We start from the raw sequence: 13,034 nt of genomic DNA, 5'->3' as shown, positions 1-13,034 counted from the left end.
GAAATTATGAGGATACTATTTGTATAAGGATTTATAAAATTAAATAAACCTAATAAACATATACAGAATGATAGGTGAAAGTCAGAATAAGTTACTAATAAAGTAGTTTATTTACAGACACAGATAGATATGATTATAAATGAATTATTTTTCACAGGGTTTTTTAATAAAAAAACACAAAATAATCCATTATTATTCATCTACTTTTTTGGAATTTAATTCCGAAATTACAGCTGCCTCGCTTATTCTTGTTAACTACACTTTCACCGTATTTATATTTAGTTGAACTGAAAAAAAAATGATAGCCACAACCAAAATCAATCTAGACAATGATTATTTAAACAAATACCATAATGCCTATTGTAATCTAGGTTGATTAAGTCAAATCAGATATTATATTAGATCAAAATTTACAATGTTTACATAATTACAATAGTTACCGGTAATAAATATCTATAATTAAAATCCGATACCTTAAATGTTTTTTCAAGTTGATCCGAAACGTCTTTAGATCTCGTGTAAGGTTTATAGAAATACTGATGCGTGTAAAATCTCAAGACGTTACCAATGCATCGAGTATATAAACCACCTCATTTCCATCACGTGACTTAGTACTTCAAGTTAATATATGGAGTTTGTTTTCAAAATCAGTCATAATTTAATTACTTTGCCTTCGCCGATATTTCCTTTCGATGATTTGACGCCTACAGGGTGAGAACACGCTTAGATACCGTAGTTAACATTCGTTCACTTTAAGGATTTGTGTAGCCATAAGGTGTATGTAAATTCATATTGCATTAATGCATTACTTATAACAAAAACTGTGTACATTTGTACACAGGTTTTATTATATTTCATATCCTGAAAGTAGGACAATTAGACTTCTCATTTTTATCTAATCGTGATTTTTTTTTATCATCACTTGATGCCATTGGATAGAAATGAATGAGGTATGAACAAGACGGTTTAAACTGGCTTGAAAGATATAAATTGAAATAGCTTCATTTCAATCACCATCATTAATAATCAATCAATATAATTATTAGTCAATGTCTGGCTATTCAACTGTCGATTAATCTATTGAATTTTAACGTATTCATCGATTTAATAGTTGATATGTTGTCAATTTTAGAATATATAACATAGCCTCAGGTGCCATCTGCAGTTCTACTATCAGTCCGGTAACATATCATCGCGAACGTATTTGTAGTTTTTTAAACAGGATTTTTAATAAACTTTACGTATAAATACATGTAACGAAATAACTATAAATAGTGAACCGTCTATAATAATTTTGGTAAGGTGCACCAAAACGACATCTTGACGTACAGAACGAGAAAATTGAGTGTTTGTGGTGAAGTGTTTATTCCTGGCCTAACAATAATAATAAGTTCTGATTGGCCAGTTGTTAAGTGTGATTTCCATTCTAGACTGATCCATGTTGATGGTGTCATTGTTAATGTTACCCTAATTTTACACCTAGCTTTAGCCTATTTGAGTATTTGTCATTGTCATTATTGTCCTGTTTTGATCCTAAAGGAAATCGGCTAAGTGCTGGCTTAATATCTATTTAGATAATCATTTTTGCATAGTATCATGTACAAAGAGTATCAAATAATACAGTACACTTAATTCAATTAAGAATATTATGAAGTGATTCCTAGCTCACGTAGTCATTTGCTTGTGTCCATGGGAGAGACTTTATCTACGTTTGTCCAACTCCAGAGTAGCCTAACGTGAATGTACTAAGCCAAATTTATTTGGTTTATGCTAGATTTGTATGCATAACATCAATTTTCTCCAGGGAGCACACGAGATAGCACATTACGTATTGTTACTGTTTCCAATTATCTGTGTATTCATGTGAAACATTTTGAGACGTGTGGAAAATAATGCCAAATATTGTTATTAGACCTATGTTCAGTAATTGAACACTAATGCATTATATTGAAAGGGCTCTCCACTTAAAACCCTTGACTCATCCCCTTCCCCTACACACACACACACACACCCAAGCACAAGTGATGCCAACGAGATACTGCATTTCCCGTAGTTCAGTTAGTTTTGTGCTCTCTTCAAACCGAAGTTGAAGGGGTTAGCACTGTATTGACCTTATTTCTTAAAACAGCTCTGAAAACAGCTCTGCTTTACGGTCTGATTACATAGTATTATCATGTCACCTGGCAATAGGCCTATCTATGGCCCACTTTCATCTATGCCTATCAAAACCTACCTACGGGTGTTATCTAATAATGTCATATACATAAGTAGTAGTAGTGTTCCAGTCTCTCTCATCCCACAGAAGTGAATTTAGAGACTGGGTCTATAGTGTCCTGCTATTCCCCAGGATAGTGATAATCGGTAACTGTTGCAAAACACACTCTGAAGGATGTACGCGGTATTACAATGTGGTACAAACATCCGACTAACTACTTAAAGCATAAGCAAAGGCCAAAAAACAAATTGTTTGTTTTTTCCCTCCAGCGCCCGCCTCTAACTCACGGAAAAATGGGAGCGCATTTAAAAAAAGGGGTTTTTTCGATTTTTTGTTCACAAATTCTAAAAAGTGATCTTTATTTTTATCCATTTTGCACATGAAAGGTGTATAAATTTGGTGTCTGAATTCATTGCAAAATATCAATTATAGGTTATTTTTACTTAGTCTGATGAATACCCTTTGAAAAACAAAGAGTGAGACAGGCTTAATTCCAAGCAATTGCGATTTAATATTTTAATTTTAGTGACAAGAGAAAAAAAAAACGTTTGCGCTCGCCCATCCTATACAATTCAAGGGCAAACAATTTATTTTTTTTTAGGCCTAACCGCTTCTTCTATTATTTTAGTCGTCGGCAGCAATATCAGTTGCCTCAAACGCGATTAGATGCAACCGACTGATGATATTTGCAAAGGTAATCGATATAAAGTATTAGATTTGTTTTTGTACCCTTCCAATACATGAAATATCTAATCTTTAAGAAAATCATTATTGATAATCTGCTCAGGTTTCTAGACGATAACATCAACATTCCATATTTTACTGAAGAAGTTATTTAAAAATTGATTATTGGACTGTATTTAATTCAATTCATTTATTCGATCACAATTATTCGATTACAATTAAAACTTTCCAACATTGCTTCTTAAAAAAAAGTTTACAGAAGCAAAAGTTTTGAAGAAGATTTAAAAGGCGTGAACATTTAAGGATTTAATATGTAATTTGATATATAGGCCTAATGTATATGACTTTATGTCTAGCCTAAACTAGAGCAATTCACATATTAAACGGTAATATCATAGGCCTATTTAATAAATACTGTATAAAATGACGAAGGTACGATGGTGATATTGGAGTCAGATGGAGAGCAGACTATTCATCCATGGCTATTTCCAGGATATTTCACTCTAAATATTTCCCCGGATTTTCAACCTGGCTATTTTCTCATGCTGGCGTTTTCCTCCTTCCTTGTTGGATGATTTTCTCCAGAATTTCCCGGATTTCCTTAAAAGGCCCCGGGATAGGCTATTTGTCAGCATTTTGGACCCATTCTTTGTGGACTCATTATAGAATAAGTGTGTGGAACTGTCCCAATTGTCCCGATAGGGGCATACGGCATTGCTTACAATATGCAATCTAACAATGGAAAATAAAATGTCAATAGCTGCCGAATGTCTAGAATTACCATTACAAATTCAATCGCAACATGATATTAATGTGACTTTTTGTTTTTGTTTGCTTTGTTATTCTAAAGGAGTCAAAGCACATTTAAAAATGTATATTATTGATTATTGTGTATTTTGAGACTCCACCCCCCCCCCCCCCCCCCCCCCGCCACTAAAGTAACATCGACACAGTTGTTTCACCACACAAACAACACAAACAAAATCTTTTGAAGATCCTTTTTGTGTTGAATTGGGCAATCCCATACACCCTTCTAAAGACTGTGTTTATTAACGTGCACATGTACCATATTGCGCACCAGACTAACGGCTTAAGTATCTCATCGAAAGCCGTTGTGTTGTTTCAGCCCTATCTAGCTGACAGCCATTGAAACTGAACCAGTGTCTAATGGTCGGAAATGGTCACCATGGTTCAACGCACAGGCGGTGCAAGTTTTTGATATAGGCCTATTGTATATTGTTAATATTACATTTGCATTACTAAAGTGTGAATTTAACTATTTATACAGACTACAGTTACTAAACCATGGATAATACTAGTCATCTGTAATCAGTATTAATGTATCGTTATTTGTAAACCTAATATTATTTTTCCTAGAAATAATTTTGCAATGGTCTGTCACACTAAAATTGGTCCGGGCCAAAATGGGTTCCTCTGACCAATTTTGGCCCCCAAAGCTTGTCTGAGGGACCGATTTTGGCCACTAAAATTTGTCCGATAGAAATTGGTCCCCCTTGAATAATATTGGCCCGGCCAGGACTAATTTTGGCTTAGAAAAAATCGATCCACCTACGCTTGCTACCGTGCTGGACAAGTCTTTTTTTTTTCCAAACTGTCATAGTATAAAATAAAATAAAATAATAATAACCACGTCCGCAAAAGCTTAGGAATCGTTCTGTCCGCTAAAATCTATTGCGGACGATTATGTCCAAGTGTGCTGAGCACTGCAAAGCGAAACTCAACTTAATTTCGGCGGACCGATTTTAGCTTATTTGAACTAATTTTGGCAGGTAATTTTGAGGCCAAAATAGGTCCGCCGAAACAAAAATTTCCTGACAGGTGGACAATGAAATAAAAGTGCTGTAGTAATAGCAGGTAGTATAGAAAACAATCCCTCAATAGACAAAATCCTACTATTTCTGAGTCAAGGTTCTGAATGGTGTTTTGCCAAATCACTCAAAACGTCGTACGACGCAGCCCGACGCGATTCATCGTCGGGGTCTTTGTGAAGATATTAAACATGTGTAATATTATTCTCTACGCGACTGTCTCAGCTCCGACGTAGACCATCGCGGCTGTAGTTAACTCACACAAACCCGACGCGTCAACATATCGCGTTAGACTGTCTGAGTCGGCCTTTAAAGTTTTTTATTACGATTTTTATTGCATGATAGGAGAACAATATTCATACAACAATTGATAGGTTAAAATTGATTTATATTCAGCATGACTATTTGACGAAAAATATGAATTAAATTTTCATCAAAATTCACTTTCCTCGGGCACTTATACAGATAAGTATTCATGGGTTTGAAATTTCATTATAATACATCACTGCCAAATGGATGCTTGCAATGCGTGTCAGACAAATTCGAAATGCTCTAAAGGATATATATATATATATCTCTTATACACATCTAGATGTGTATAAGAGATATATACCTTAGGCTGGCATTATCGTCCTTAAATGTCACCATGGAGGCGTTTCTTCATACCAAAGTTGTTGTTATGTGATGTGGTATGATATGTAATAATCTGATAAATAATCTATATTATAAGGCCTTAATGTTTGTGCTGATTTGCCGTCCAGACGCCTGCACAGCTCTTGAAGAAATATATCGTAGCACCATTCTTTTAAAAATCGTATTATTACTGGCATATTTTCAGCTCATTTATGTCTATTAAAATATCATAAAAAACAATTTTACAACCTACAAAATATTGGACGATGATTGCCACGCTACAAATGCAACACATGTGAGAATTCATTATTCAAATTATGTTAGTACAGTACAGCGAAAGGAGCAGCAGAGTATAGGTAAGTGGAACGGTACTATTCGCGACTGATACAAACACGTATATGGTCACTAAATGATTGAATAAAAATATTATAAATTTCTAACCATGTTAATCACTAAAATAAGTCAATACGACACGAATAAAGAATGTCTACATCCATCAAATTTTAGCATGTATTGTATAATCCATTTTTTACCATGTGTTTTACTAGTATGCCTCTTACCTGCTTTAACATTATAAACAGAATTATTATTGGCTCATGTTTTTATTTATTTAAAAGGTAATTTGACTTTCAATTGCAAAGGTCTTTCTAAATTATAGTTCGACTGGGCTTCACAGAATGATTGTTTAAATGATAATAATAATAATAATAATAATAATAATAATAATAATAATAATAATAATAATAATAATGTTACATTATAGCGCGTAATGCAAAAATCTTCTATTCGTTTCACATAAAACAAAAAAGTGTTTTAAGAAAAATGAAGTAAAACAAAACTGGCTCAACAAAAAGACAAAATCTTCAAGGGGTCACCACCCGACTCCACTCTACAGTAATCCCAGACCCTTACCTAGGTGATAAACCTGGGTGGATTCATAGACGGTGATGGTCGTCCCACCATCCTTAATATGTTAAAGTGCTTTTAAATTTTAGTTGGCAAAAAAAATGTACAGATGTTAAGTAAATAGTAAGCAGCATTTCTTTATGGGTGGGGTCATTTATGAGAACAATTTTAAGGCCAATATTATTGTTGGATTTACGTCTCTCGAAAGATGGGGCGGTGACAAGACAGAAGACAGAAGACAGTTCCCCAATTCATTCAAACTTACGTTATTTTACAGGAGTTCCCTTCTTTCTGCGCCCCCTCCTGAAAATATCTGGACCACCCCAGTAACTCACAGCAGACTATTTAGTATGTAGAGGTAAGTGAGTGCGGCTGATACAAATGGGTGTATGTTCACTAAATATAATGGAATAAAATATATTATAAAATGACCATGTTAATAGCTAAAAAAGTCAATATGTGCCGAGTCTACGGACTATATCCATCACAACATTTTATCATGTATTGTATAATCTATTTTTTTACCATATTCTTTACCAGTAGGCATAGGCCTGGTATTTTACCTGTTTTAACATTACAAACAAAATTATTATTGGCTCTTTGTCAATAAAAAAAATAAATAAATAAAAATAAAAATTGTTCTTAATTTAAAAAGTAATTTGACTTGCATTTGCAAATGCCTTTCTTAAAGACGAAGCAGTATTCAATATTATGCTTTAGAATAATATGTTGTGGCAACACTTGCAGCATTTGGCCGACTGAGCTTCACAGAATGATTATTTTGGGCGGATCCATAGGGGACGATGGTGTTCGGCGTCCAGTCCTCCCAGCACACTTTACATGTTAAAGCAGGGGCGGATTTTGGAGAAGGGCCGGTCCCGCACCACCCCAACCCCCACCTCCTTTTGAAAGTAAAAAATAAAGAAAGAAAAAGAGAAAATTGATCGCCCAAAACAGAGGATATTTTCGGGCGTCTAGAAAACAAAAATATTCAGCAGCTTTTTTCTTCTTTAGGGATGGGGAGGGTCATTCATGAGAATAATGTTCAGGCTAAAATTATTGTTGGCTTTTAAATCGCTTAAACGATGGGAGGGTGACAAGACAAAAACTCCAGGAGCGTTTCCTCTTAAACGGATACAGGCCGCTTTATAAATTTTTTTGAAATTTATTGATTATTCACAAGAAAAAATATAAATGATTAACCGTTGAATAATTGATTGATGAGGTGATCAATAAACAATACATAATACTCAATCATAATCAATCTTATATTTATAAGGTATATTTACACAGTCTCTGCATTATTTGAATCACTAACAATAACCTTAAGAAATAGGCTTTATCCTTAAAATTACTGCTTTCCTGACACATGTACGGAAGTAGAAATTTGATTTTTCACTAATAATATAGACCTAGACGCCTTTTGGGGAAAAAGAAAGGTAGTTATATTGGCATTATATTGGTCAATAAACTGTAAACGAATAGACGCGTCTTACGTTATTTAGTTCAGTTTTAGCAGGCTTATACACGTGGTGGGAACTGATTAAGATAGTTTTTCATCAATAATACTTGGGTATGAGTGAGTAATAATCCTCCTGGCCATCAATGATCATTATAAATCATGCTCTAAATCCCGTGTAAGCATAATACACGATCGCTTTAAAATGATTAATGTTCTTAGACTCAATTACGGGTAATTGTAGGATAATTATTGTAGCATTATTTTTAAATAATTTAGTAATTATTAATCAATAGAATGACTCAGCACAAGTAAAACTAAAATATTCCATTAAACTTTACTAATCGGTTTCTAATTATTGTATGCAGAGTAGTTCTAATTTGGAAACTAAACATTGATTATAATAGCAATTAAGTGAAATTACCACACTCTTAAACAATCAATTTGAATCTATTTTGTTACAAGAATGAACGGACAGATTCTTCTTAGGGCAAATGAAAAACTACCATGTTTCTCGTTTGAGTGACGTTATTCCATAAGACCTTTTCATTGACAATAAATAATTTCTTTCTGACCAAGCCTGACTGGTAGCCAGACGAAACTGTCAACACAGCAAATAACAGTACGTTGCATTGATTTAATGCCAAGAATTTTTTTTTATTGAACTATCGAAAAGCAGATAAAATTATTTACCCATCTAGTAGAAGAAGTTCGCCGCAGAAGGCCAGCGAACTGGAATGGACATTTCCGGTATGCCACGCCCCTTAGATATTGTTGGTAAGGTCTCACAAAAAATAGCGTCAATCTCCTATACGTAAACACGTGCTTGTTTTTGTGGGAAAAGCGCATATTCTTAGCGATGTTCTCATTGGTCAGTTTGATTGAACCCCCGGAAAGGTCTATTGCGTTGGAATGAGCTACAGTGAAATGGTGAGTCAGTCTTGATTATTAAAAGTAAAAACTTGAAAAGAAAACCTAGCTATTTTAATCAGTCAATTAAAACATTTGATTGCTTATCTGAAAGTTAACAACAACTTTCAACGAAACACGGGTGTCTATAAAACGAAGACCGAAGACTGAAGACCCAAAAACGAAGACCCCTATTTTTTCTCTTGTATTTTGATGATAATACACCAGGCTGTCACAAAATCAATTAATTGGAGGTCTTCGTTTTTCGGGTCTTCGGTCTTTGTTTTGTAGACACCCATATAGGGTGTCTATAAAACCCTTGAAAATTTTACAAACACGGCCAAAAATTTCGTAATTTTAATTTTGTGACTGCCTTTGGCGTATTATCATCAAAATAAAAGAGAAAAAAATAGGGGTCTTCGTTTTTGGGTCTTCGGTCTTCGTTTTATAGACACCCAACGAAACTCACATCAAATTAATTCAGTTTTCGTTAAGGTTACTACGAAAATCATGTGTCTACCTGGAAATATACAAAAAGAATTAAGGACGGTAATTAGTAGGCCTATATGTCGTGTTATAGTAAAATAGTTATTCGTTCTAATTCTTAATTAAAAGCTATGGTTGCTTAAATATACATACCGGGGTATAACTCAATTAAAATAGGGTATTACATTCTGTAGTTATAAGTACAATAATCTCAATATAGACAGTAGGCTGTATATTAATAGAATAACAGCAAAGCAATACGATAAGTTTCATCGCGTAGCCGAGTAACATGACTGTGTTAGTGTCACGCAATACTAACACCAGTTTCCCGGCAAAAAAACAAACGCATTTGAAACACCCCGTCAAGATGAATTGAATCCATTCAAAAAGCAAATGAGCATCATTGATAAATTTGATCAGAGTTTGTGTAATTTTTACAGGTAATCTGATTACAATACAGAACTGTGAGACATTCTATACGACATGTCATTAGTGCTCGATACCATATTCCGATGAAAAATAGATTCCGGTTGGAGATACCGTAAGTGTTAGATTCAGTCACCGCCGATCGATATCAATATTTTTGATATTCACAGCAAACTATTAACACCTTACGGGACATATATTCACTAAGAGCTCTTGTCGATTTACATTAAGGAACGGGACAACAAATATAGACTAATACTAATACAACATTTCTATCAAATAGGCCTACTTGGTAATACCATTTTTTTAATTGTGATTCTGCTGTCGTATTCAGAATTTAAAGTCTGTTTGGCACTATCAAATTGCGTATTCGTATGCAGTCCTGCATTTAATTCCCCTAAGTGGAATAAATACAAAATTAATTTGATCAAAACTTCTAATTAAACCTATTGATATATTGTTCTAAGTTTTCTAATGATTATTTATTAAGGTTCGTGGAAAAACGATTAAAATATTAATTTGTAAGTAATTTAATAAAGTGGGCGGCGTGTATATATGGTAAAGTATAAGCCACTCGATAGAGACGACGGCCACGCGGTGGCGTAACGACGGTGCCGGGGACCCTGTGGCTTTCTGAGACTTGGGGGGGGGGCTTTGGTTTCCGGTCGCCAATTCCATTGTGAGATTTTAGAAGTGTTTGCCATTAAATACAATGATTGTCATAGTATTCTAAATTATTTTAACGAAGAAATAAATGATAAGATATCAGTGGCGGATCCAGGGAGTAAATGGAGAGGATGTGACAGGGAGGAACTTCGAAGACCGAAGACCCAAAAACGAAGACCCCTATTTTTTTCTCTTTTATTTTGATGATAATACGCCAAAGGCCTGTCTCTTATACACATCTAGATGTGTATAAGAGACAGGGGTATAATACTGTATGATATATGTCCTGCCGTCAATGTCAAAAATACATTATGCTGTCATGTATCAACAAAGCCCTTTTGGGTTAGGGTACTAAATCAAGCACCTTCTGGGTAGGGTCACTCCGGGGCTCCTAGAGGTTGGGGCCCTGCGGACCGCTGCACGAGAGCGCATAGGCATTACACAACTGCGCCCATAAATATCACGAGATTCAATTCAGATCTTGGACGGGAGCTGTTCACAGACGCAAATTGCCCAAAACAAAAACAAATAAATAAACATAATATAACTGTTATGCAACCAACCCACATACAGGTAAAGGTAAAAGAATAACCCATAACTTGCAGAAACATTGTGCTGATTTGCGTATAGGCGTATGGGCTACCAGCAGCCGTAAAGAGGCACTTCATCATTCCACAAGGACAGGGGAAAATAACCCATAATATCGGAGTAACCCTCTACTATTCCGAAAGATGAAATGGGTTCTTTAAAGTGCACACGAGCCAGATGTAGTACACTGGACCTCCATTTTCAGTCCTTATCCGAGAAGACTTGGTTCTACCAACTGCACCATGGGCGAGGAGCGGCTTGAACCATCGCCGATGTTAACGCTGTTTTTTTTTTCGCAATGAATTGTAGCCTATTTGAACGTTGTAGTTAATGGCATGTTTATACTGTTTATTCTTTATTTTTTTTAATTGTCGTAGAGTTTTTTGTCATTTTAATCGAATGAAGTGGAAAGCAATAACTATTAACGAACATCATGTAATAAATCACTCATTTAAAAACTCTCAGTGACGCCAGTCAGTTGAGAATGAATTTGTTGATCCTCTTTTTGTGATTTTTTTTTCTGTGCTTGTATTTTTGCTTCGAAGCAGCCAATTCATATTCTTGACAGCAATCAGTGACCTCTGAAAGGTCATTGTTTGTCAAAAAACAACAGCCTAAGACGACTGAAAAGCGGAGTTTCCTTCTTTCGTTCTGCCGGATAAAATCAATTACTTTAGGCGACGTTTGTAGACTAACCAACTCGTACCAACGTCTGCATGTCGCGCTAGCCTTATCCTACTCTAGGCCTAGACTAGCTAGGATGGTATAGGCCTAGCCTTGAAGGGACGAAGGTCCCAATGAAAAACAAAGTCACTCCTTGATAGCTAACATTGCCTATTTAACATCACAATAATTCATTATTAGACCTATAGTTGTTTTTTGAATTGTACTCCACAAATCTCAGCCGATACCTCGCACAACTCGAGTAACGTCTCGTATCTATTGTCGTGACGTCATGGCTCACTGGCTCACACTTGCGATGTCTCACATTTGTGATCAAATAACACGCTGGCTCGCACTTTGGCAACACTCTTTGGCAGTCAACTCGCCCCTAGAAAACCCGCCCTTGGAAACTTGCCCCATAAAAAAATGTACACTTCCTAGACCATGCAGTCTTCAAAATAAAAATTGTAACCTTTGGTAATCAACTACATTTTCCACATACATAGACATTTTTGAAACTTTATTTTAAAACACCTAAACCATAATTCACCACTATAGACACTTTTTGACAAAAAATGAAAAAATACGACTTTGTTACCCAATGAGAAGTGTTCTAATATAGACAATAGGTCGTGTCTCATATTATTTGTTATATTTTTATTATTCATTATTTTCACTTGACTCGCATAAATAATTTTCTTCGAAGAACATTTATATGCAGTTGTACTTCGCAGCAATTGCTAGTTAAAGCGCTATTTAAATAGCACTAATTAGTGAAATTTTAAAAAGTTAAGCTAGTGACAATGATGAATATAGAGGCTTTTGCATATATCAACTGTATCAACAATTCCTTTCTGAAAATGATTTGATTCATCAACAATGAACTGGAACTATTTAATGAAAAAAAAATAAATAAAATTTAATCTAGAGGTGCTATAATCATACATTTTCTTACTATCAGCCCCAACCATAGTAGGGGCTGAGGTGATCTTCACTCTCCACTTGTAAATATCCCTCCCTGGCCCTTCTATTTCGAATTCCCTGACCCACTACTGCAATTGCTGGTGTACCACCAATTTAGGGGTAGGGGTAAAAGAAGCACTTTTTACGATGAATTTTCTGAGACCTTTAAAATGGCCCGGCAATTAATCTTACAATGAGGCCCTTTCGCACTTAGCTACGACGCTTTACAAACCATACAGAATAAAATAATTCTAAATATGTTTCTTCTGTTTAATAATAAAAAAAGAAGGGGGAATGTATAGATTTGCCTTCGAATATTGATTTCTAAATCGAAGTGAAGTACTGCTTGATATGTGTGACACGTCACTTTTCGGTCAAACTGATTTCGATGAACGATTTTGAGTTTGTATGCCTACTAATGTACAGCGGAATGGGTTGAATCATACACAGACTGCAATTTCATTAATATGCATGGCTCTCATTGGGAATTCGAATCCGATTGGAAGGAACTGATTTTACACGTAGTGAAGCGTAGTGAAACAGCGCTAATACCTCTTTTTCTAAAAATAGTATTCTACAACGTGTACTTCGTTCCCTGTTTAATTTA

General features: G+C 35.0%; 1 protein-coding gene across 3 annotated transcripts in view; it reads right to left on the bottom strand.

The window, feature by feature from the left end:
* Nucleotides 1-13,034, bottom strand: part of LOC117109830 (neuronal acetylcholine receptor subunit alpha-5-like) — a 44,329-nt gene that overhangs the window by 18,256 nt on the left and 13,039 nt on the right. Inside the window, exon 1 of one of the 3 annotated variants that reach the window (XM_033252262.1) lies at nucleotides 474-556. The exons of the other annotated variants lie outside the window; for them this stretch is intronic. The gene's annotated coding sequence lies outside the window, so the exon portion shown is untranslated. Of the gene's footprint in view, nucleotides 1-473; nucleotides 557-13,034 lie in introns of those variants that run through there. 3 annotated transcript variants of the gene reach the window in all.

The sequence above is a fragment of the Anneissia japonica genome, unplaced genomic scaffold (assembly GCF_011630105.1).
Source record: "Anneissia japonica isolate Jap-2015-1 unplaced genomic scaffold, ASM1163010v1 scaffold585_len4108843_cov191, whole genome shotgun sequence".
In the NCBI taxonomy this organism is placed as follows: Eukaryota; Metazoa; Echinodermata; class Crinoidea; order Comatulida; family Comatulidae; genus Anneissia; species Anneissia japonica.
Note: the sequence above shows the minus strand (reverse complement) of the source record. Positions and strands in the feature narration are given on the sequence as shown.